Source organism: Salmo salar, chromosome ssa22 (assembly GCF_905237065.1).
Source record: "Salmo salar chromosome ssa22, Ssal_v3.1, whole genome shotgun sequence".
Taxonomy (NCBI): Eukaryota; Metazoa; Chordata; class Actinopteri; order Salmoniformes; family Salmonidae; genus Salmo; species Salmo salar.
Genome location: NC_059463.1, coordinates 13,371,512 through 13,398,608, shown reverse-complemented (window position 1 = coordinate 13,398,608; position 27,097 = coordinate 13,371,512). Strand labels below are relative to the sequence as shown.

The window sequence follows — 27,097 nt, the reverse complement described above, 5'->3', positions numbered from 1 at the left end:
GGATGAAATAGCATGAATAAATGAATCAAAATAACTTTTTCATCAAAACAAATGTCAATCGTTATTTGAATATGTGGGTAACCTGTTGTATAAAAGTAATAATGACCTCAAAGCCGGTGTTTGGAGGATATATTGGCATGGTTTGCCTCGACTTAGTCGTCTCGGTCCTAACAACACATGTGCCAATATATCCGCCAAACACCAGCTTCTAGGGCATTATCACTTAAATGAGGCGTTTGTATAAAGAAACAAACATTTTAATTCAGACCATGTTTTCCACAAATTGTCAACCTGTTGTTGATCTTCTTTCTTCAAAATGATCATCAAAGTGAGGTGAGTTTTAAAAGGATCATACTGTTTTGATGATCAGTGTTTGATGTAATATTCTATTGCATTTTCATTGATGTCAGAGTGGTGAGTACCAGGGTATTAGCAACCTAATGGTTGTTAACGAGCTGGGTACTAAATCAAATCAAATTTTATTGGTCACACACACATATTTAGCAGATGTTAAAGCGGGTGAAGGGAAATGCTTGTGTTCGTAGCTCCAACAGTACAGTAGTATCTAACAATTCACAACAGACACAAATCTAAAAGTAAAAGAATGGAATTCAGAAATATATAAATATTAGGACGAGCAACATCGGAGTGGCACTGACTAAAATACAGTAGAGTACAGTATATACAGTTGAGGTCGGAGGTTTACATACACATAAGTTGAGGTCATTAAAACTTGTTTTTCAACCACTCCACAAATTTCTTGTTAACAAACTATAGTTTTGGCAAGTCGGTTAGGACATCTACTTCATGCATGACACAAGTCATTTTTCCAACAATTGTTTACAGACAGATTATTTCACGTATAATTCACTGTATCACAATTCCAGTGGGTCAGAAGTTTACATACACTAAGTTGACTGTGCCTTTAAACAGCTTGGAAAATTCCAGAAAATTATGTCATGGCTTTAGAAGGTTCTGATAGGCTAATTGACATCATTTGAGTCAATTGGAGGTGTACCTGTGGATGTATTTCAAGGCCTACCTTTGCTTGACATCATGGGAAAATCAAAAGAAATCAGCCAAGACCTCAGAGAATAAATTGTAGACCTCCACAAGTCTGGTTCATCCTTGGGAGCAATTTCCAAATGCCTGAAGGTAGCACGTTCATCTGTACAAACAATAGTACGCAAGTATAAACACCATGGGACCACGCAGCCGTCATACCGCTCAGGAAGGAGACACATTGTCTCCTAGAGATGAACGTACTTTGATGCGAGAAGTGCAAATCAATCCCAGAACAACAGCAAAGGACCTTGTGAAGATACTGGAGGAAACAGGTACAAAAGTATCTATACCACAGTAAAAATGAGTCCTATATCAACATAACCTGAAAGGCCGCTCAGCAAGGAAGTAGCCACTGCTCCAAAACCGCCATAAAAAAGCCAGACTACGGTTTGCAACTGAACATGGGGACAAAGATAGTACTTTTGGAGAAATGTCCTCTGGTCTGATGAAACAAAAATAGAACTGTTTGGCCATAATGACCATCTTTATGTTTGGAGGAAAAAGGGGGAGGCTTGCAAGCCGAAGAACACCATCCCAACCGTGAAGAATGGGGGTGGCAGCATCGTGTTGTGGGGGTGCTTTGCTGCAGGAGGGACTGGTGCACTTCACAAAATAGATGGCATCATGAGGTAAAAAAATTATGTGGATATATTGAAAAATTATCTCAAGACATAAGTCAGGAACTTAGCTTTGTAAGGTATAGGGAGCAGTATTTTCGATTTCAGATGAAAAGCGTGCCCAGAGTAAACTGCCTAATACTCGGGCCCAGAGTCAAATATTTGCATATTATTAGTAGATTTGGATAGAAACACTCTGAAGTTTCTAAAACTGTTTGAATGATGTCTGTGGGTATAACAGAACTCACATGGCAGGCATAAGCTGAGAAAAATCCAACCAGGAAGTGGGAAATCTGATGCTTGTCGTCTTTTCAAGTCATTGCCTATCTAACACACAGTGACTTAGGGTTCATTTTGCGTTCAAGAGATGTAAATCTATAATTCTTTAAATGACAATATAATATTTTACCAATGTTTTCTCATTTTAATTATTTAATTTGTGGTGCTGACTTGACTGCCGGTTATTGAAGGGAAATGATTTCCTGAACATCAACGCCATAGTAAAACGCTGTTTTTGGATATAAATATGAACTTGATAGAACTAAAAATGCATGCATTGTCTAACATAATGTCCTAGGAGTGTCATCTGATGGAGATTGTCAAAGGTTAGTGCATCATTTTAGCTGGTTTTATGGTTTTGGTGACGCCTGTCTTTGAATTGACAAAACATTACACACAGCTATTGTCAATGTACTCTCCTAACATAATCTAACTTTATGCTTTCGCCGTAAAACCTTTTTGAAATCGGACAACGTGGTTAGATTAAGGAGATGTTTATCTTTCAAAGGGTGTAAGATAGTTGTATGTTTGAAAAATTTGAATTTTGACATTTATTTGGTTTCAAATTTGCCGCTCTTGAAATGCACCTGCTGTTGATAGGGTGCACCACGGGTGGCACGCTAGCGTCCCACATAGCCCCAAGAGGTTAACATGCTTAAATGTCTTACTCCCATTGGGCACAGAAAATGAGAGCCCACAGTCCGTGGGAGTGGACCACATCGGTGGCACTGTGCCATCCTCAAAGCGAGCGAAGAAGGTCTTTAGCTTGTCCGGGAGCAAGACATCAGTGTCCGCGACGTGGCTGGTTTTCCCTTACTAATCCGTCTGTAGACCCTGCCACATATGGCTAGTGTCTGAGCCGTTGAATTGCGACCCCACTTTGTCTCTGACGTTTTGCCTGTTTGATAGCATTACTGAGGGAATAATTACACTGTTTGTATTCAACCATATTCCCAGTCACCTTGGTTAAATGCGGTGGTTCGTACTTTGTTTTGCGCTAATGCTGCCATCTATCCACGGTTTTTGGTTTGGGTAGGTTTTAATAGTCACAGTGGGAACAACATCCCCTATACATTTCCTGATGAACTCAGTCACCGTGTCCATGTATATGTCATGTTATTCTCAGAGGCAACCCGGAACATTTCCCAGTCTGTGTGATAAAGTCAATCTTGAAGCATGGATTCTGAATGGACAGACCAGCGTTGAATAGACCTTAGCACGGGTACTTCCTGTTTGAGTTTCTTCCTATTGGAAGGGAGGAGCAGAATCGAGTTGTGATCTGATTTGCTGAAGAGAGGGCGGGAGGGCTTTGTAGCCATCCCGGAAGGGAGAGTAACAATGGTCGAGAGTTCTTGTAGCGCGAGTACTACAGGCAATGTGTTGATAGAACTTCGGTAGCGTTTTCCTCAAGTTTGCTTTGTTAAAATCCCCATCTACAATAAATGCGCCCTCAGGATACATGGTTTCCAGTTTGCACAAAGTCCAGTGTAGTTCATTGAGGTCCATCATGATATTGGCTTGAGGGGGAAAATACATGGCTGTGACTATAACTGAAGAGAATTATCTTGGGAGGTAATACGGTTGATTGTGAGACATTCTAGGTCGAGTGAAAAAAAAAAAAAAGGACTTGAGTTCCTGTCATGAAACATCATGAAACATACACCACTGCCTTTCTTCTTCCCGGTGAGTTCTTTATTCCTGTCTGCGCGATGTACTGAGAACCCCGCTGGCTGTATGGACGTGGACAGTATATTCAGAGAGAGCCAAGATTCTGGGAAACAGAGTATGTTGCAGTCCCTGATGTCTCTCTGGAAGGACTGAACATAAGCAAGTAAAATACTTGGAAGCGGTGGAGGGACTAGAAGTCCACTCTGAATACCTCTTCTCTGCCGGCGGTGTCTTGGAGCAGCCTCTGGGATAAGTTCAATTGCCCTGGGGGTACGAACATAGGTTCCAATTTGGGAAAGTCATATTTCTGGACTTAATGCTGGATAGTCACTGTTGCTCTGATATCCAAAGGTTATTTCTGGCTGTATGTAATAAAGCAAAAAAAAAACATTCTAGGCTAATAATGTAAGACATAACACACAAAAAAACTAAATACTGCAAAGTTGCTTAAGAGCTAGAAGCAGAGCAGTCATGTCTGTCGGCGCCATATACATTCTACCAACACATGTGCAGAGTGCATAAAAGCAGATTACCGTGACACAACGGTCACATGGAATTTGACTTCGTCAAGACTCGACTGCCAGTGTGGTGGTAATACGGTCACCACAACAGCCCTAGTCATTATCTAAACATATTGAGTAAGCTATGCTAACTATAACATGAATAACTGATATAACAACTGACTGTATGCAATGTCCAATCAGTGAGCAGAAAAACGTTTACATGACTCATCAGTTGTCATGTCAACATAGCTGCCAGTGCTGCTGCAAACCATGACAAAAGAGACCCCAAATGGGAAATGTATAAAACATTCAAGACACCATGGCTAGTCATGGTTTATGTACATGGTCTGGCAATCAACAAAATTCATTTTAAAAGTGAACCCAGACCTTTCTCTGTCCAGTTTCAACCCAAATTTTCCAACATGAACTGCACTTGCTAGCTAGCTTAGCTCATCGCTAGATAGTTAGCTAGCTTGGTAAAATATGGTTGGCAAATAGGTAACATTTTGGCTAGCTAGCTAAATTGTACAGCCAGCATTTTGTCTATATTGCTGCTGTTGCAATTACCAAATGTTTGGATAAACAAATCATTAATGAAGCCATAATGTGATGTATGACAGGGTTGGATGTTGCATGCAATTTCAATTGCGTTTTAATTGCTTTGTATATCGCAGTTGCTATATCAATTGCACCTACAACAGAAATTGCATCCTAATTCCTTTGTGTGATACAGACAGGTCACATAAAACTACATTTCAGAAAGGAAACACCAACTAGAAATATGTTTAACCGTTTATTTAAGAATGTCTTAGCGATATAGGCTCTGCTCCTTCAGGGTAGCTCACTGCCCAAGCAAAGCGTCAATATATAACATTTCCTAAAAGCAGTGAGTGCGGTAAGCTATACCAATCCCCAAGCAGGAAAACAGAACCTAACAGGTGGAGGCTGAGGTGGTGGTGGTGGAAGAAAAAATTGCAAATGCATACTAGCAGTAGCAGCAAGATGTGTGAGCAGAACCAGTTAGCTTAAATGGATCGCAAAATAAGGTAGGGGGGATTGCACCAATTAGATTGCTAGTAACAATCTTAGCTGATGTGTCAGCTAAGGCGAGAACTCAAGTTCTTTCTGAATTGGCTTCACTTTATATATAATTGATATCAATAGTCATACAGCAATACATTTGTTATTCAGGATACCAGAGGGATGGGTTATTTAAATGAATGCAGGAATGTGAGGTGGTGGATGCCAAAGCCCATTATCCCTACTAGTCTTCCCCCATAATTCCACTCTGTCAAGGTATACACTTTTAGACAGGCATCGGACACAGGGACGCATTCGCCTCTGACACTCTACCAAGAAAAACATGGCCTATCCGAGATGGCAGTATCCCCAATGGAGCCAACCCTGCTGGGGCTACGGTGAGCCAGTCTGATGCCAGTTGTATTCAGTGTCACACTACCTCAGTGGAGATTGTATCTAATCCAATCCCCATCTGACCCCTGCTGCCCCGCTGCCCTCATGGCACAAATCACATCCCCATAATGCACCGTGGCTAAGGTAGACTGGGCCGGTGGGCGGCCGTCATTATCACCAGGGGACAGAGACAGAAACATGACCACTTCTCTCAGGATCAAAAGGGACAGACAGAGGCTGAAGGTTTAAGGTAGTGACATACTGTCCATGCAGCAGCGTGCTTAAAGCAGCATGAAGAGACCCCTGTGACCATCCGTCCTCCTCTATGCCATCTCAACCTCCGCTGTCTCATTACTAACAATCGCATGGAATCGACAGGCATTAAATCCCCTCCTGTGGGACAAAAGGGCAGTGTGTGTGACTTCTCTGCTTTGCTCTGCTCCAGGGACTAATTCTCCCTGGCTGTCTTATCCAGCTGAGTCTCTGTGCCACACCGCTAAATACGTTTTCCCTCCATGGCTGAATCACAGAAATTACTGCAAAGAAGCTCTCTCACTCACAAACACAGCTCCCTCCTAAATAAAGTGCCTCATAGGGTTATTAATACAAACCAACATTTTTATTTCACTGCAGCACACACACACACACACCATTGTGCAGCAGTAGCAATCTATGGGGATACCATTCCAATGTAAACAGCCATACATACAGTATGTGTGTCTTTAATATCATCTATCTATTTACGCCTCACTGTCAAGTCTCATCATCTCAGAGCTAACCCGGCGCCGACAGTGATGGCCGCCTCGCTTCGCGTTCCTAGGAAACAATGCAGTATTTTGTTTTTTTATGTGTTATTTCTTACATTGTTACCACAGGAAATCTTCGGTTTTATTACATTCAGTCGGGAGGAACTATTGGATATAAGAGCAACGTCAACTCACCAACATTACGACCAGGAATACGACTTTCCCGAAGCGGATCCTCTGTTTGGTCCACCACCCAGGACAATGGATCGGATCCCAGCCGGCAACCCAAAACAACGGCGCCGCAGAAGGGGCAGACGGAGCGGTCTTCTGGTCAGGCTCCATAGACGGGCACATCGCGCACCGCTCCCAAGCATACTACTCGCCAATGTCCAGTCTCTTGACAACAAGGTAGACGAAATCCGAGCAAGGGTTGCCTTCCAGATAGACATCAGAGATTGTAACGTTCTTTGTTTCACGGAAACATGGCTCACTCAGGATACGTCAGAGTCGGTACAGCCACCTGGCTTCTTCACGCATCGTGCCGACAGAAACAAACATCTCTCTGGTAAGAAGAAGGGCGGGGGTGTATGCCTTATGATTAATGAGACGTGGTGTGATCATAACAACATACAGGATCTCAAGTCCTTTTGTTCACCTGACCTAGAATTCCTTAAAATCAAATGCCGACCGCATTATCTACCAAGAGAATTCTCTTCAATCATAATCACAGTCATGTATATCCCCCCCAAGCAGACACGTCGACGGTCCTGAAATAACATCATTTGATTCTATGTAAACTGGAAACCACATATCCTTTATTGTAGCTGGGGATTTTAACAAGGCTAATCTGAAAACAAGGCTCTCTAAATTGTATCAGCATATCGAATGCGCGACCCGGGCTGGTGATGTTGTGCTCCCAAACAAACTAAACAACTTCTTTGCTCACTTTGAGGACAATACAGTGCCACTGACATGGCCCGCTACCAAAACCTGCAGGCTCTCCTTCACTGCAGCCAACGTGAGTAAAACATTTAAACGTGTTTCCAAACGCCTGAAGGTACCAAGTTCATCTGTACAAACAATAATACGCAAGTATAAACACCATGGGACCACGCTGCCGTCATACCGCTCAGGAAGGAGACACGTTCTGTCTTCTAGTGCAAATCAATCCCAGAACAACAGCAAAGGACCTTGTGAAGATGCTGGAGGAAACGGGTACAAAAGTATCTATATCCATAGTAAAACGAGTCCTATATTGACATAACCTGAAAGGCCGCTCAGCAAGGAAGAAGCCATTGCTACAAAACCACCATAAAAAGCCAGACTACGGTTTGCAACTGCACATGGGGACAAAGATCGTACTTTTTGGAGAAATGTCCTCTGTTCGGATGAAACAAAAATAGAACTGTTTGGCTATAATGACCATCGTTATGTTTGGAGGAAAAAGGGGGAGGCTTGCAAGCTGAAGAACACCATCCCAACCATGAAGCACGGGGGAGGTAGCATCATGTTGTGGTGGTGCTTTGCTGCAGAAGGGACTGGTGCACTTCACAAAATAGATGGCATCATGAGGCAGGAAAATGATGTGGATATATTGAAGCAACATCTCAAGACATCAGTCAGGAAGTTAAAGCTTGGTCGCAAATGGGTATTCCAAATGGACAATGACCCCAAGCATACTTCCAAAGTTGTGGCAAAATGGCTTAAGCACAACCAAGTCAAGGTGTTGGAGTGGCCATCACAAAGACCTCAATCCTGTAGAAAATTTGTGGGCAGAACTGAAAAAGCGTGTGCGAGCAAGGAGGCCTACAAACCCGACTTAGTTACACCAGCTCTGTCTGGAGGAATGGGCCAAAATTCACCCACCTTATTGTGGGAAGCTTGTGGAAGGCAACCCGAAACATTTGACCCAAGTAAAACAATTTAAAGGCAATGCTACCAAATACTAATTGAGTGTATGTAAACTTCTGACCCACTGGGAATGTGATGAAAGAAATGAAAGCTGAAATAAATCACTCTCTCTAGTATTATTCTGACATTTCACATTTTTTAAATAAAGTGGTGATCCTAACTGACCTAAGACAGGGAATTTTTACTAGGATTAAATGTCAGGTATTGTGAAAAACTGAGTTTAAATGTATTTGGCTAAGGTGTATGTAAACTTCTGATTTCAACTGTATGTTTTTTATCTGTATCTAATCAGGTTGACATGACCAAACAAGATTCAACCCCTACAACAATCTTTTACCAAATATACTGCAAGACGGTTACTCTTCCCAAAGACAAATGTCGAATTTGTTATTAAATTGTGTCCAGTCTACCTGCTCAGTCCTGTCCTGTCTAGTCACTTTAATAATGTTTACATATTTTGCATTACTCATATGTATATACTGTATTCTATCCTATTCTACTGTATCTTAGTCTATGCCGCTTTGACATTGCTCGTCCATATATTTATATATTCTTAATTCCATTCCTTTACTTAGATGTGTGTATTGTTTGATATTACTGCACTGTTGTATCTAGAAGCACAAGCATTTCGCTACACCCGCCGTTACATCTGCAAAACATGTGTATGTGACCAATAAAATGTGATACCTGTCCGGTCCTGTCCTGTCTACCTGCCCCTACCAGTACCTGTTGAACGTTTGTCGTAGGCTAAGCCAGGGTGGAGATGGTGGGTATGTGGGAGGGATAAGGAGGGCTCAGAGAACAAATAGGGGTGGGGGGGTTATTTTGGGGGGTATTCGGAGCGCCTTCACTTTTGTGTGTGTGTGTGTATATGTATATATGATATATATATATATATATATATATATATATATATATATATATATATATATATATATATATATATATATATATATATATAAAAATAGATTTTTTTTTTTACACACGCACATAGCCAACACATTGTCATCCAGAACCAACTCATTCCTCAGGTTCTAATTGGGTCTCCTATCTGGAGATCTATTTATGGATTCAGATTAATTACCAAATTAACGCAGACTGATGTCACAGAGGGAAGTGGAGGATCCCTCGGAACACATTGGTGCACATTCATTTCCTGTTCAACCTCATTAGTTATAACAGCCCTGTATGTCCCTGGCCTGGACAAATGCAGCACCAGGACCGCTGCAGAGGAGAACGCCTGTTCATTGTCCCCTAAAAGCAGCAGACTGACGTGTGTTCCTATACCATACTGTATGTAGGCCAGCGTTTCCCAAACTTGGTCCTCTGGAACCCAAAGGGGGGTTGTTTTGGTTTTTGCCCTAACACTACACAGCTGATTCAAATGATCAAAGCCTGATGGTTAGTTGAATATTTGAATCAGCTGTGCAGTGCTAGGGTAACAACTAAAAGTGCACCTCTTGAATTAATTGATGTACAGTATCTTGTAATTATTCATTACAAAGAGTCTCTCTCTCTCTCTCTCTCTCTCTCTCTCTCTCTCTCTCTGACAGCTTTAATCTAAGTGAGAGAACGGAGAGAGAGAGCATGTGTGTGCAGAAGAGGACTGGCTTAGTTCAGAGACTCAGTTGCCATAGTAACAGTTCAGACGTTTTTTTTCCCTCCTACCAATCAGCATATGTGACAACGCTATCTGTTGAAGAGAAAGAAGAGATGGAGGAAGAAAGAATGACGGGAGGCCAGCGGAAGAGGCAGGGAGCAGGAAAATAAGAAATCAGGAAAAAGGGAGATGATTGACTTAAACGATAGGCAGGGGAAAGAGGGATTATAACAGAAAGGAATGCCAAGCGTTAGTGTTATTCTGCTCTGTGCTGCAGTCAGGACCACACAGCTCCCTAACCAGGGGGATCAACAATCTGCTGTGTCTAGACACCAGGCTGACACCAGGATCTGGGCCCAGCAACACACAGTATATCCCTTCCTCTGAGGACCGACCGGTGGGAGTCATTCGCTGGCACTGATAACCTGCTTCACACTTTCATCTCTGTTTTGACCAAGTGAGAACCTGCCAAAACACATTCATCTGCAGTGGGAGGGCTTTTTACAATACCAGTGGCAGTCTAATCCTCCCCTCAAATCTCATTGCAAATCTATTCTGCTCAGTGGTAGTTAGTGAATAATCCCTGTTGACCATTTCCATGGTGTAACTACATGCTGTAACTACATGCTGTAACTACATGCTGTAACTACATGCTGTAACTACATGGTGTAACTACATGGTGTAACTACATGGTGTAGAGGAGGACTGCATGCAGAGTGATTTCCTCCTCTGTTCTGTGTGGTTTAGGAATGAATGGTAATCTCTCCCACGTGAACTACCGCCACCTTAATTCTCTCGTTAGCACACGCAAGAACTTTGGTTGGTAGCTAGCTTGCCTGCTCTGCCATTTGAACGTCGATTCATTGCAATCAAGTGAGGTGCTTCGATATTGAAAAACCAATATCGGCATGTTGAAAAGAGGCGAGAGAAGAGAGACATGGATAGCCATAGCACAGAGTAATTGTATCACAGAGGCAGAGCAGAAGACAAAAGCCTCACTGCTTATGAGAGACTGGAGGTATATCTCGAAAGGATGACACGCTATTCTCCAGCTACTGTACTACATAGTGCCTGCAGTGTGCATGTGATGTGATGGTACAGGACAGAGAGAGACCTCCCATGCCAGGTGTCAGGTTCTCTCAGAGTCAGAGTACGTACTCTCTCACACACACACAGCCAGACTAGAGCTGCCTGGCAACCCATCACATCACCTGATGCCAGCTCACATTCAACCAACCACAGACACACACACACACACACACAGTACCATGACTTGATTTAGAGGCATAACCACATTCATAGTGACTTTTTGAAAAAACTGTATAGCCTCAGCTAGTGACATCTTTCATCTCCTCTCTCTCCCTCATGACGTCAGACCCAGTGTACTATATAGTGTTTCGGTGTGAAGAGTTAACTCCGTGTCACTCACAAAGTGTAAAGTGTGTCTGTGGACATGTAATGTTACTAGCATCACTCTGACCCACACAATACTATTGTATTCTGACAGACCCATTTCAACACTAATGGAATGCACTCAAACACTGCCGTAAGAACTTTTCCAAAACGCCAAGCGCTGGATGTCTGAGATAAATACAAGTTGCTATCGTGTGTTCTGAGTTCCCTGTTCCCCTGCCCCTGAGCACATTCCAACTCTTACAGCTCTGTGACAGTCTAGATGGGATATAGATTTTGTCAAATTGACGTTAAAATTATATATATTTTTTGCATTTTATCTAACCCTAACCTTTCTCCTAACCTTTTTAATTACATTTTCCTAACCTGCTGGGCAAGTTCTCCTAACCTGCCACGAAAAGTAAATTTGGACAAAAGCTGTATCCCTTCCAGACAAAACCCTCTGTGACCTCTCATCAGTACACACTTCCTGCTACTGCTCCTGCTGATGGCTGCTGACAGGGGCCTGGCCGTGGGTGATGTGGCCTCAGCTCCTCCTCACTACGGAGGGAGAACTACAGTGATTACTACTACTTCTGCAGAGCTGTCCATAACAACACATTCCTACCTGCCAGAAACACCAGGGACAGAAGACAGACAGCAGGGCAGAGCCAATCCAACACCTGCTCGTCAAACATCGCATTCCAAAATCATGAGCATTAGTATGGAGTTGGTCCCCCCCTTTGCTGCTATAACAGCCTCCACTCTTCTGGGAAGGCTTTCCACTAGGTGTTGGAACATTGCTGCAGGGACTTGCTTCCATTCAGCCACAAGCGCATTAGTGAGGTCGGGCACTGACGTTGGCCGATTATGCCTGGCTCGCAGTCTGCATTCCATTCATCCCAAAAGTGTTCGCATGGGTTGAGGTCAGGGCTCTGTGCTGGCCAGTCAAGTTCTTCCACACCATCTCAACAAACCATTTCTGTATGGACGTCGCTATGTGCATGGGACCATTGTCATGCAGAAACAGGAAAGGGCATTCCCCAAACACAGAATTGTCTAGAATGTCATTGTATGCTATAGCGTAAAGGTTTCCCTTTACTGGAACTAAGGGGCCTAGCCCGAACCATGAAAAACAGCCCCAGACCATTATTCCTCCTCCACCAAACTTTATAGCTAGCACTATGCATTCGGGCAGGTAGCGTTCTCCTGGCATCCACCAAAACCAGATTCGTCCGTCGGTCTGCCAGATGGTGAAGCGTGATTCATCACTCCAGCAAACGTGTTTCCACTGCTCCAGAGTCCAATGGCGGAGAGCTTTACACCACTCCAGCTGATGCTTGGCATTGCGCATGGTGATCTTAGGTTTGTGGGTGGCTGCTTGACCATGGAAACCCATTTCATTAAGCTTCTGACGAACAGTCCTTGCGCTGACGTTGCTTCCAGAGGAAGTTTGGAACTCGGTAGTGAGTGTTGCAACCAAGGACAAACGTTTTTTAAGCTCTACACTCTTCAGCACTTGGCGGTCCCGTTCTTTGAGCTTATGTGGCCTACCACTTTGCGGCTGAGCCGTTGTTGCTCCTAGATGTTTCCACTTCACAATAACAGCACTTACTGGGGCAGCTCTAGCAGGGCAGAAATTTGTCAAACTGACTTGTTGGAAAGCTGGCATCATATGACAGTGCCATGTTGAAAGTCACTGACCTCTTCAGTAAGGCTATTCTAATGCCAATGTTTGTCTATGGAGAATGCATAGCGTTGTGCTTGAGATTATACACCTGTCAGCAACGGGTGTGGCTGAAAAAGCCAAATCTACTCATTTGAAGGGGTGTCCACATACACTATATATACAAAAGTATCTGTCACCAACAGATGCATTTCTGTATTCCCAGTCCATAGATTAGGGCCTAATGAATTGATTTATATTGACTGATTTCCTTATATGAACAGTAACTCAGTCAAATCTTTGAAATTGTTGCATGTTGCGTTTATATTTTTGTTCAGTATATATATATGGACTATGTTGTACAGTATCTGTCTCCATTCAGCAGCAGGGGTGATGAAAAACAACAGTTTGGCGCTTTGTTCCTCTCCCTTTGGTATAGGTTCCCCTCCTTGTTTCTCATTGTGTACTGGATGTCAGAGCATTATAAGTATTTAGTACAGTTCATTTTACTGGCATACAGTATTGTACTGTTGGCAGGTGGGTTAGGTGTCTAGGTTCATGCTACGTACATGCGTTCCTCTTTACTGGCATATTGTGGCAGGTGTGTTAGGCCCCTGAGGTGAAAAGAAAGGGCAGTGGGTGTGGGAGCACATGAACCAATGAACAGGCACCATGAGGCCTGAGGGCTAGGAGGAGAACAGAGCATAAACACATGATGACAAGAGAGGGCTTGCTAGCATCTCTACACACAGCACTGTATGGAACAGTAAGATACTAAAATACTGTATAGGTGTAATCCTAGTAAAGACATGCAATAACTGTCACGACTCCTACCGAAGGTAGCTCCCCTTTCCTGCTCGGGTGGTGCTTGGCGATCGTCGTCAGCGGCCTACTAGCTGCCACTGATTCCCTTTTTTCCCCCTTTCTGTTTATTGGTTTCACCTGTTTTGTGTTGGGCTGATTAGTCAGGTTATTTTAGCCAGTAGGCCCGCCTGCTCTGTGTGCGGGATTGTTTGTGTGTTGCTACTGTGCACGCTTGTGTCTGACGTGTTTTCGGTCGTGGGTTTTCTCCGGACTGTTTCAGTCCCCAGTGTTTGGGGCATTTGTTTTGTGTGCGCCCTGTAGTTTCGTGGGGTGGCTTATGTTCGCTGTGTGTGCAGATAAAGCACTACCCTGTACTCTCTGCTTCCTGCACCTGACTTCGCACCCACTACACCCAGAGCCTTACAATAACAAGCACAATGTGTTGGCATCTTTAATGTTGTGGCCCGTGTGCTTTCTGTCTTCCGTGCCCTGCTAGTCTAATTGAACCTTTAATAATTTAGTACACAGTATGTTATCTTTATTTCCCCAAAATGTATTATCATTATTCAAATCCAGGCTATTAAGAGATGATTATCATGAACTCAAATCTAGTCCAACTATGGATATTTGTAGAGACTGTTCCTTTAAGTTCCGCTTTAAAAAGTGCTACTTTAAATTAGCACTGAGAATAATGAATAGAAGTGCTGACATTTGCTCTTTTTTAAAAAAATATGGTCACATTAATTAAATGAGTCCCTTCTCTGTTCTCTTCCACTTCAATGCCTTAACAATTTTTTGGCAAGGAATCAGTTTTCCTCACCTCATTCAATATATTTTGTCTAGCTCACAATATCCTTTAACAAAAATACAATAACAGCCCAGGGACAAACCTGGTTGAAATGACATCAACTCAACCAGAAACTGGTTGTCGTTACGAGCAGGACACAACTGAGTTGCACTCATAACCAACATTATTGTCAGATTCTGCCTGGCCCATTGCCTCTATAACGCCCCAGCTAATAATAATATAAATAACATATGCCATTTAGCAGACGCTTTTATGTACGGTTGGTCCTGGGAATCTAACCCACTATCTTGGCTTTGCAAGCACCTAGCTCTACCAACTGAGGTACAGAGGACCATTAATGAGACTGTCAGTACGGGTGCACTTCCCAAAAATCCTACAGTCCATTCTCTGCCCTACAGCTATCATCTACAGTTGAAGTCAGAAGTTTACATACACTTAGGTTGGAGTCATTAAAACTCATTTTTCAACCACTACACAAATTTCATGTTAACAAACTATAGTTTTGGCAAGTCGATTAAGACATCTACTTTGTGCATGACACAAGTAATTTTTCCAACAATTGTTTACAGACAGATTATTTCACGTATAATTCACTGTATCACAATTCCAGTGGGTCAGAAGTTTACATACACTCAGTTGACTGTGCCTTTAAACAGCTTGGAAAATTCCAGAAAATTATGTTATGGGTTTAGAAGCTTCTGATAGGCTAATTGACATAATTTGAGTCAATTGGAGGTGTACCTGTGGATGTATTTCAAGGCCTACCTTCAAACTCAGGCCTACCTTCAAGGCCTACCTTCAAACCTCTTTGCTTGACATCATGGGAAAATCTAAAGAAATCAGCCAAGACCTCACGCGTTCTGTCTCCTAGAGATGAACGTACTTTGTTGCGAAAAGTGCAAATCAATCCCAGAATAACAGCAAAGGACCTTGTGAAGATGCTGGAGGAAACAGGTACAAAAGTATCTATATCCACAGTAAAACGAGTCCTATATCGAGATAACCTGAAAGGCCACTCCGCAAGGAAGAAGCCACTGCGCCAAAACCACCATAAAAAAGCCAGACTACGGTTTGCAACTGCACATGGGGACAAAGATCGTACTTTTTGGAGAAATGTCCTCTGGTCTGATGAAACAAAAATAGAATTGTTTAGCCATAATGACCATCGTTATGTTTGGAGGGAAAAGGGGGAGGCTTGCAAGCCGAAGAACACCATCCCAACCGTGAAGCACGGGGGTGGTAGCATCATGTTGTGGGGGTGCTTTGCTGCAGGAGGGACTGGTGCTTTTCACAAAATAGATGGCATCATGAGGCAGGACAATTATGTGGATATATTGAAGCAACATCTCAAGACATCAGTCAGGAAGCTAAAGCTTGGTCGCAAAAGGGTCTTCCAAATGGACAATGACCCCAAGCATACTTCCAAAGTTGTGGCCAAATGGCTTAAGGACAACAAAGTCAAGGTATTGGAGTGGCCATCACAAAGCCCTGACCTCAATCCCATAGAAGATTTGTGGGCAGAACTGAAAATGTGTGTGCGAGCAAGGACGCCTACAAACCTGACTCAGTTACACCAGCTCTGTCAGGAGGAATGGGCCAAAATGCACCCAACATTTTTTGTGGGAAACTTGTGGAAGGCTACGTGAAACGTTTGACCCAAATTAAACAAATTAAACAATTTAAAGGCAATGCTACCAAATACTAATTGAGTGTATGTAAACTTCTGACTCACTGGGAATGTGATGAAAGAAATAAAAGCTGAAATAAATCATTCTCTCTACTATTATTCTGACATTTCACATTCTTTAAATAAAGTGGTGATCCTAACTGACCTAAGACAGGGAATTTTTACTAGGATTAAATGTCAGGAATTGTGAATAACTGAGTTTAAATGTATTTGGCTAAGGTTTATGTAAACTTCCGACTTCAACTGTACATGAAGCAATTTCCTGTGTCCGATAAGTGCTGATAAAGAACATACAGGTTGGGGCAGTTTAGACAACATGGTTAGTTAAAGTGCCTCCCAGTCTTCTTGTGTAGTACTTACATATCTAGATAACATTGTAATTAAATGAGCTGAAGCCACTTTACCAACCACTCTACAAGACAAACAGGAATGACATTTGGCAGTTAGGCTGCCTGTCTATCAAGCTGACATACCATCTTAGTCAACAATTTCAAATTACCTACTGCAACACTGAAACAAAAGGAACCATTCATTTCCTTTCCAGTTCACGTGGGCTCCCGAGTGGCACAGCAGTCTAAGGCACTGCATCTCAGTGCCAGAGGTGTCACTACAGACCCTGGTTCGATTCCAGGCTGTATCACAACTGGCCATGATTTGGAGTCCTGTAGGGCGGTGCACAATTGTCCCAGAAGGGGGTGACAGAAATGACCTTTTAACTGTGATTTATTTACCTTAATTGACCCCAAACCTGCTGGAAATGATGGTCCTACTGCCTACAATATATTAGTTTCTATGCTAATATATTGCATAATCCATGTCCTTGAGAAAGCTAATGATGTGTGCCTAGGAGTAGCTGTTCATGTTGGGTATAACACTGTATGATAGTCAAAAGAGAATGAGTGCTAACACGTTCCAGTAGTGGGAAGGGCGTAGCACCGTTTAGACTAGAGAAGCTATCTCTCATACCAGAGCTGCTGCCGCTGCTGGTGACATGTGGTCACCAAGACGGCTTTTCCAATTTCCTTTCACCCCTAGAAGATGTAGTGGGAGCCTAAATCAAGCTGAAAATGGTGGGTGTCAGAAGCCTCACTGGCCGGCTTAAGTTATAGCAACGTGTTTTTACTGTATTTATCTCAGGGGATCAAGACGGATCAGGGGCGATACACAGGAGTTGTTGTGGGATTGCTGGAGAACCCTAGAGCATATCGGCTCAAACATCAGAGAAGGCTGGGGAATTTAGTTAAAGCTGGAATCCTTAATTAGTGAAACTGCCATTTGGGATGTTACAACAAAAAAGTTACTGCTAACAACAAACTCGTGTTTTTTTTTTTTCGGTCGGACATCATTGCACATGCAATAGGACAGCAGAATATGCACTGCACATTTCTTTACTACGCTTCCGAAAGCTTCTCTCCTCCGTTTTCATCAACAAAACAGTAACAATGGTGCTGGGGCAGACAATGGCACTTTTCCCTAATGCGAATTTGATCAATGTAGTGTTGGCATCATTAATCATAGCAACACAGCCTTATCATATGAAACGAAATTAGAGAGGACAGTGTTATTCACCTGACTTCGTTTTAGTAATATTACTTTTATGTAGACAACAATTCTACTGATCATGGTTGTTTGTAAGGGGAGGCATTAACTAAATAAATAGTTTCTGATAAAGATATTAAAGTATCTGATGATTTTCTATGACAGTAATATAACTTTTTGCAGAACACCGCCTTCAACACCGCAAATCAATCACCTTGTGCCACAGTTAATGCGTACACATTTGCATTGGTGCCCCTCAGAATGACAGTGCAGTATGCTCTGAATAGGAAATGTGCAGTGCAGACACATGGGTCCGTTGGGACGGTTGGTATAGGAGTGCCATCTAGGCACAAACTGAGTGGCATCCTTCTGCTGCCCAGAGGCAGCTGGCTCCTGCCAGTACACCATGGCCTGCTGTCACACCACACCGTCTAGCAGAAACCTGGAGTGGGCGAGCTGCATTTCCTATGCTCTGTGTGGAGTAATAGAGAGCTCACAGAAGGACAGGATAAATGGGTTGCTGGTTCAGTGGATGTTGCTGGCCTAGAGCTCTTTCTAGCTGGCCACAGCAACACAAAGAGTCATCCAGAATACAGACAAAGCAACAGCAGGACAGTGGTGCTGAGTGTGTGTGTGTGTGTGTGTGTGTGTGTGTGTGTGTGTGTGTGTGTGTGTGTGTGTGTGTGTGTGTGTGTGTGTGTGTGTGTGTGTGTGTGTGTGTGTGTGTGTGTGTGTGTGTGTGTGTGTGTGTGTTTCAATACAGCCACAGCATTGCATTGAACACCCACGGAGAGCACCCTCGTGAAAAAAATATTTTAGATTACTACTCATCACTACTACACAAGATTTACACAAAACCTACTGGTTTTACTACTTGATTGCTTTTGAGATGTGTAGTAAACCAGTGGTGATTTATGTAGTAATGAATTGGGGTGTTTCACTACTGGTGAACACTACATATTTCCTACTCAAATCATTACATAATTCTCCCTTAAATGATTACTATATAACTACTTAAAACCTACACAATTCCTACACGTTCAGTATTGAATTATGACAATGCCTACACATTATTGCTGTATGCCTACTCAATTCCTATTGAATTACTATTGCCATCTGTGTGTGTAGTGTTGTCCTTTATTATTTCCTACAAAAACCCTTTTGAATTACTATTGAAAACATTTACTAATGCTTGTCTATTCAAAATCACTATTGACATCTCGTTTTACTACTGTGTCACTACTAGACTAGTGCACATGTTATTTCCTCAAGTTTCAAACTTCAGTTATATCATCTAACAAGTAATAAGCTTATACAAACATAATTGCCTTTTTTTTTAATTAAAATACATATTTACACTTTTGTAAATCCATTTAAGGCCTCGTCTTCATTCAACTTTGACTTAACCTTCAGATCTTCTTTTTTGTTGCAGCCACATTTCTCCACCACGTGACCTTTTAGAAAATAAAGCCAAGGACAAGAGACAATCAACTGTTACTCTTACCAACAATGGCCTCCAGTCTTCTTATGTCAAGGGCCTCCTTGGCAACAGGTCAAAATAGGTAAGTAGAATGGGTAAGTATATATGAACATACATTTGCATAAAAACACACATGCTTATTAGCTAGCATGACGAAAACAGAGGGTACATAGCTACATTTCAATGGGGCTAGCAAAGAGCTAGGCTAAACTCAATACATCTCTATGAAAATGGCTAACGGCTAACACCACTTTAGCTAGCAATCTTTTTGATGTGATAAAAACGTATATAAATGGTTAAACAACGACATGAAAGTATTCATAAACCTTAAAGGAAAGTTAAACTTTCAGATGGGCCAGCATAAGGGCTAATAAAGACAGGATGATGATGGATGGAAGATAATTACAGTCAGGATTGTCAAATTCTTATTTACAATGACGGCTTACCCCGGCAAAAACCTGGACGACACTGGGCCAATTGTGCGCCGCCATATGGGACTCCTAATCATGGCCGGATGTGATACAGCCTGAATGAATCAAAAACAGTAGCTAGCTAACAACCTCTACTTCCTGTTTTGACCTCTTCTGCTGTTGTGAAAAGCTAGTGTAGTCTGGCTGTAGTGTTGACTACTTATTTACTACCGACATCAAGTATAAAAAATCTCTACCTGATTACACCTTGAAACACTACGGTTTTCCTACTAAACACTATAAAACTCTACTTGTGAATGTTGAGTAGAGCCTAAACTACACATTCACTACACAATCCCTACATAGTCACTAGTGCACAAATAGTTTTTGTGTAGTAAGGGCAGGCAACACACTCCAAATACAGTGCCCTCCATAATTATTGGGAAGTGAAGCATTTATACTCCAAAAGTTTGGATTTGAAATCAAACAACAACTATGAGCTTAAAGTGCAGACTGACAGCTTTAAATCGTTTAGAAATTAAAGTACTTTTTGTACATAGTCCCCCAATTTTTGTCTGTCTCACTCGGCATTGTTCATGATGCCTACAGGATTATCCGTAATCATGGTTGTATCCACATTAATGTAGAAGTGTTCATTTACAATAAAAGTGACTCCAAAATGACACAATACATTATTTAACATTCATTTCTATTGGGCACAAAAGAATCTGAAACACAACCAAAACAAACAGCAAATGCATCCAACAAATTTGTAGTCACAAGCTTGATGTAGTCATTGCGTGCTATAAATATGGTACCAAATACATCACTTTTTAAATACACAAGTGAATTTGTCCCAAATACTTTTGCTAACCTAAAATGGGGTGCTTATCTCCAAAGTGTGCTGTAATTTCTAAACGGTATGTATGAAAATACCCTGAAATTAAAGTTGACAGTCTGCACTTTAATCTGATAGTCATTGTTGGACTTCAAATCCAAACTTTTGGAGTATATAGCCAAAAGAAGAAAAAATGCTTCACTGTCCCAATAATTACAGAGTGCACTGTATATTTTGGAAAGGTTCCTCATGACATTCCCTGATACCAGTTACCAAAATTATAGAATGTATCTGATATGCCCATCTACAGCCATTCTTCCACCAGTATGAAAAATACTGCAGGGTACTGTGGGTGAGGAACTTCACGCTGGCTGACATAACCAGAGCATGGTGAGGAGGGGAGGAAAGGAGAAGAAGAGACGAGAGGAGGCAGGAGACTATGGCATGGGAGATAGTGCTCAACAATTCTTGCATCAAATCACAAGATTAAGCTATGACCAGGAAATGATCCCTCAAATACTATGACAACAGAGCCTGAAGCAGTAATCAGCTACAGACACACACACACACACACACACACACACACACACACACACACACACACACACACACACACACACACACACACGCACACAAACAAACAAAGGAACACCACACACAGCCCTTTTGGAGCAGGTGCCCTACTGCTCACTGCTCAGGCAGGCCGAGGGTGGCACAGGGCCATGCCATATGGGCATCTTTGTGGGGGGGGCTGCATACGGACGGTACAAAGTCTGCAGTACAGCGGGAAGGAGCTGGTCTCTGGGCTGAGGAAGGAACCAACCTGTCCACTGGACCAAATAAAAACTCGGTGATACTGGATGGATGGATGTGTCCCCAGATCTCAGACTCACATTCACTGAGTACACAACTGATTTATTAGAAGAGTCCACTCCAACCCTGTGAGAGTCATTCTAATACTCTGCATGTTTTGCAGATGCTGCTTCTCTGTGGTGGGTGTGATGAGGACAGAGACACTGGGCATGGGTGGAAGTAGGTATGGTGCTGCTGCTTAAGCTTGAGGCCCTTTCTGATCTGATAGGACTGGAATAATAAGCAGTTAGCTATCTGTTGACGGCTCCATTACAGCAAGCAGCCGATAAAGCAGAGGCACATCTCTGCAGCTGCACCACATCACCCCACCGCAAATAATAACAGTGAAGCTCTTTGGGGTGACATTGTAATGATCATGTGCTGCTCAAATCTCTTTGAAAGTAAAGTAGGGTTAAAGATGAATCATCTCTGCGCTCTGGGACCTATATCACCATAAGGAATCATTCACACACATGACCGAACAAGATCAGACATATGTTATAGACATACAGTACCAGTCAAAAGTTGACACATCTACTCATTCAAGGGTTTCTCTTTATTTTTGCCATTTTCTAAATTGTAGAATAATAGTGAAGACATCAAAACTGTGAAATAACACATATGGAATCGTGTAGTAACCAAAAAAGTGTTAAACAAATCAAAATATATTTTATTTAGTAGCCACACTTTGTAGCCACCCTTTGCCTTGATGACCGCTTTGCACACTCTTGGCATTCTCTCAACCAGCTTCATGAGGTAGTCGCCTGGAATGCATTTAATTAACAGGTGTGCCTTGTTAAAAGTTAATTTGTGCAATTTCTTTCCATCTTAATGCATTTAAGCCAATCAGTTGTGTTGTGACAAGGTAGGGGTGGTATACAGAAGATAGCCCTATTTGGTAAAAGACCAAGTCCCTATTATGGCAAGAAAAGCTCAAATAATCAAAGAGAAACGACAGTCCATCATTACTTTAAGACATGAAGGTCAGTCAATACAGAACATTTCAAGAACTTGGAAAGTTTCTTCAAGTGCAGTCGCAAAAACCATCAAGCGCTATGATGAAACTTGCTCTCATGACGACCGCGACAGGAAAGGAAGACCCAGAGTTACATCTACTGCAGAGGATAAGTTCATTAGAGTTACCTGCCTCAGATATTGCAGTCCAAGTAAATGCTTCACAGAGGTCAAGTAACAGACACATCAACATCAACTGTTCAGAGGAGACTGCGTGAATCAGGCCTTCATGGTCAAATTGATGCAAAGAAACCACTACTAAAGGACATCAATAAGAAGAAGAGACTTGTTTTGGCCAAGAAACACAAGCAATGGAGATTAGACCGGTGGAAATCTGTCCTTTGGTCTGATGAGTCCAAATTTGAGATTTTTGACTCACTGTGTCTTTGTGAGACGCAGAGTAGGTAAATGGATGATCTCCGCATGTGTGGTTCCCACCATGAAGCATTGAGGAGGAGGTGTGATGGTGTGGGGGTGCTTTGCTGGTGACACTGTTTGATGATTTATTTAGAATTCAAGGCACGCTTACCCAGCATGGCTACAACATTCTTCAGCGATACACCATCCCATCTGGTTTGCGCTTAGTTGGACTATCATTTGTTTTTCAACAGAACAATGACCCAACACACCTCCAGGCTGTGTTAGGGCTATTTGACCAAGAAGGAGAGTGATGGAGTGCTGCATCAGATGACCTGGCCTCCACAATCACCCGACCTCAACAAAATTGAGATGGTTTGGGATGAGTTGGACCGCAGAGTGAAGGAAAAGCAGCCAACAAGTGCTCAGTTATTGTGGGAACTCCTTCAAGACTGATGGAAAGCATTCCAGGTGAAGCTGGTTGAGAGAACGTCAAGAGTGTGCAAAGCTGTCAAGGCAAAGGGTGGCTACTTTGAAGAATCTAAAATATATTTCGATTTATTTAACTCTTTTTGGTTACTACATGATTCCATATGTGTTATTTCATAGTTTTGATGTCTTCACTATTATTCTTCAATGTAGATATTTGTAAAAATAAAGAAAAACCCTTAATTGAGTAGGTGTCCAAACTTTTGACTGGTACTGTACATCTGTGTCACCATTCCCACAGGGTGTAGAAGTGATACCTCAGGGAGAAGCAGCTGAATCCAATGAGACATAACAGATAAGCAAACGCTCAGTTCCACCAGAAACAAAGTTTATTAACTCAGACCTGGGGATCATTGATTGAAACACATCCAGATAAATGCTTACTGACTGTATTTTTTCTCCTAGATGAGATTTGCCACACCACACTGTTTGTTTCATCCATCTCTCACTTCCACAAACTGTCTTCCACTCCTCTCACCCTTCTCTAACTCCTGAAGGAACCTGGTTAACCAATCTCTGCAGCCCCAGGCACTATGTGACATCTGCTCTGCAATCTGTGAGTGGAATCAAGCGTTTATGACACAAGGTCACTCTGCCACAGAAACAAGTCGGAGGGAAGGAGCCACACACATACACCTACATCCTGTCCTTGACTCACAGATTATAGGTGGACGTGTTCATTGAAAATTGTATTTAAATTAAATGGACTAATTCAGCTTTAAGGATGTGTTAAATTGAAGTCATATTGTACTGTATGCAAGGTTGGGAAGTAACAGATTACATGTAAAACGGTAACTGTAATCCGTTACGTTACCAGTAAAAATATTGTAATCAGATTAGATACTTTTAAAAAACTAGGTGATTACTTTGTGGATTACTTTTAAATTAAGAAAGGATGTTTGCTGGAAAAAATCTTTGACACTTCTGTTTTCTCAATGACATTTAAATCAGCAATGAAAAAAAGGCACAAGATTAAGTTTGTTCCACCTGAGCGAGTCTGACTAGAAGTCAGAGACCACTATAATGACACCAAATGTGTTTGATGGATCGCGGGGAAAGAGCAGGAATAGGCTTCTGTGGGCTATAACACTGCTGCTCTCTCCTTTAGCTATTTGCACCTTATGTTGTGTGGTTGTTGTGGATGGCTGTTCACAAATCTAAATGTGTATTTGAACCCAATAATGGTTGAATTCAAGAAGTTTAAACTGCCTATCAAACATTGTTTTTGAAACCAGTGGACAGCCAGTGAAAAATGCAATCTTGCAACAGCTGCACAGTGCAGATTCCAGCCTATGGAATAAAAGTGGGGCTTTTATTGCTCAGTCTAATTCATGCTGATACATTTTTTTTAAACACAGGCCTAATGGACAGATGCTCAAACTCAAACACTTTTGATAGACTTAAAGGGGCAATCTGTAGTTGGTACATCCATTTCTGGATTTATAGATTATAACATGCATATTTTTTGGGTTCTCACAGTTGAACTAAGCTCATGAGGCATTTATAAGTTATATTCTTCAACAGACAATGGATCTTGAAGAATATAACTTATAAATGCCTCATGAGCTTAGTTCAACTGTCACACTCCATGAAAACTCAAAATATCAGCTTCTTTTTCTCTAATGTTTGTAAACATTGTGAATGCAAACAAACCCTGTATAGCCTCATAGCATGGTTAAAACAATAATTTTGATATCATGGATAGTCAGTCCTTGCATCCATAGCTCTGTCTATTAACCTGAGAGTGGTTACATTTCTCCAGGCCCATCCCTCAGCTTTTTACCAAAACAGAGGCGGGGCAAACGTTTTGTTATTGTTTCATCTGTGGATGTCACGGTTGTCGAAAGGAGCGGACCAAAGTGCAGCGTGGTATTTTTTATTATAATCCGCGATCGGAATTGTTTTTATTTTGGGTGCCAGCGCACATCTTTCAATCAAATGCAAATTGCTACGTGTTCTAAATAGCTCAACTGGCTAGTTTGCCTGTCTGTAAAGAGAAGGGTGGGCTGTACGTTGATCATGCTGCTCTGATTGGTCCGCTCGCTTTGCTTCAATTTCACCCAACCACTTCTCCTTGCATGTTTCGGTCTGATCATTTCTTGATGCTGCCTTCTGCCTGCTACTATTGTCAACCAAATGGGTTAGACGTTTGCGTAAGCTCTCAAAGTGCATAGTATCTAACAAGCAGGGCGAGGGTAGGGAGAAAAGATGAAACGTTGATTCTGACTGAGTGACAGCAAACTGCGTGCTGCAAATTGAGGACACAGACACACACACACACCCTCCGTGCTGCTCCTAATCTGAATCTTGTTTGGTCTATAGACGTGCAAAATCTATTTAGGCATATTAAAACACTTCTGTGTTTTCCGATCACGAGTATCATCCGATCCGACTATCAACTGCCAATTATGGTTACATATCCGATGGCATTGAGGAGTACACCATATCAGTCACTGGCTTCATCGATGACGTTGTCCCCACAGTAACCCGGAAGCTTATAAGAAAACCCGCTATGCCCTCCGACGAACCATCAAACAGGCAAAGCATCAATACAGGACTAAGATCGAATCGTACTACACCGGCTCCGACGCTTGTCGGATGTGGCAGGGGCTGGCAAACTATTACAGACTACAAAGGGAAGCACAGCTGAGAGCTGCCCAGTGACACGAGCCTACCAGACGAGCTAAATTACTTCTATGCTCGCTTCGAGGCAAGTAACACTGAAACATTCATGAGAGCACCAGTTGTTCTGGACGACTGTGTGATCACGCTCGCCGCAGCTGATGTGAGTAAGACCTTTAAACAGGTCAACATTCACAAGGCCGCAGGGCCAGACGGATTACAAGGACGTGTACTCCGAGCATGCACTGACCAACTGGCAAGTGTAATCACTGACATTTTCAACCTCTCCCTGTCAGAGTCTTAATACAAGCATGTTTCAAGCAGACCACTCTGTGCCCAAGCACACTAAGATAACCTGCCTGAATAAACTGGTCATCTCGGTATACCCGTTGCAAGACCCACTGGTTGTTGCTTATTTATTAAACTTTCTTAGGCCTGACTCCCCCTATCTGAGACATACAACACCCGTTCTGCCAGTCACATTCTGTTAAATGTCCCCAAAGCACACACATCTCTGGGTCACTCGTCTGTTCAGTTCGCTGCAGCTAGCGACTGGAACGAGATGCAACAAACACTCAAACTGGACCGTTTTATCTCCATCTCTTCATTCAAACACTCAATCATGGACACTCTTACTGGCAGTTGTGGCTGCTTTGAGTGATGTATTGTTGTCTCTACCTTCTTGCCCTTTGTTCCCAACAATGTTTGTACCGTGTTTTGTGCTGCTACCATTTTGTGTTTCTACCATGGTGTTGTCATGTTGCTACCATGCTGTGTTGTAATGTGTTGCTGCCATGCTATGTTGTCGTCTTAGGTCTTTTTATGTGGTGTTGTGTGGTCTCTTGTCGTGATGTGTGTTTTGTCCTATATTTTTAATCCCAGCCCCCATCCCCGCAGGATGCCTTTTGGTAGGCCGTCATTGTAAAGAATTTGTTCTTGACTGACTTGCCTAGTTAAATAAATTACTACCGACCCATATCACTCATGTCTGTAGCCATGAAGTGCTTTGAAAGTCTGGTCATGGCTCACAACAACATTATCCCAGAAATCTTAGACCCACTCCAATTTGCATAATGCCCCAACAGATCCACAGATGATGCAATCTCTATTGCACTCCACACTGCCCTTTCCCACCTGGACAAAGGGAACACCTATGTGAGAATGCTATTCATTGACTACAGCTCAGCATTCAACACCATAGCGCCTTCAAAGCTCATCACTAAGCTAAGGACCCTGGTACTAAACACCTCCCTCTGCAACTGGATCCTGGACTTCCTGACAGGCTGCCCCCAGGTGGTAAGGGTAGGTAACAACACATCCGCCACGCTGATCCTTAA

At 42.4% G+C, this 27,097-nt stretch overlaps 1 protein-coding gene across 12 annotated transcripts in view; it reads right to left on the bottom strand.

The window, feature by feature from the left end:
- The window catches only part of LOC106582844 (band 4.1-like protein 1), a 102,437-nt gene that overhangs the window by 44,814 nt on the left and 30,526 nt on the right, over positions 1 to 27,097 (bottom strand). Inside the window, exon 1 of one of the 12 annotated variants that reach the window (XM_014166348.2) lies at positions 19,056 to 19,152. The exons of the other annotated variants lie outside the window; for them this stretch is intronic. The gene's annotated coding sequence lies outside the window, so the exon portion shown is untranslated. Of the gene's footprint in view, positions 1 to 19,055; positions 19,153 to 27,097 lie in introns of those variants that run through there. 12 annotated transcript variants of the gene reach the window in all.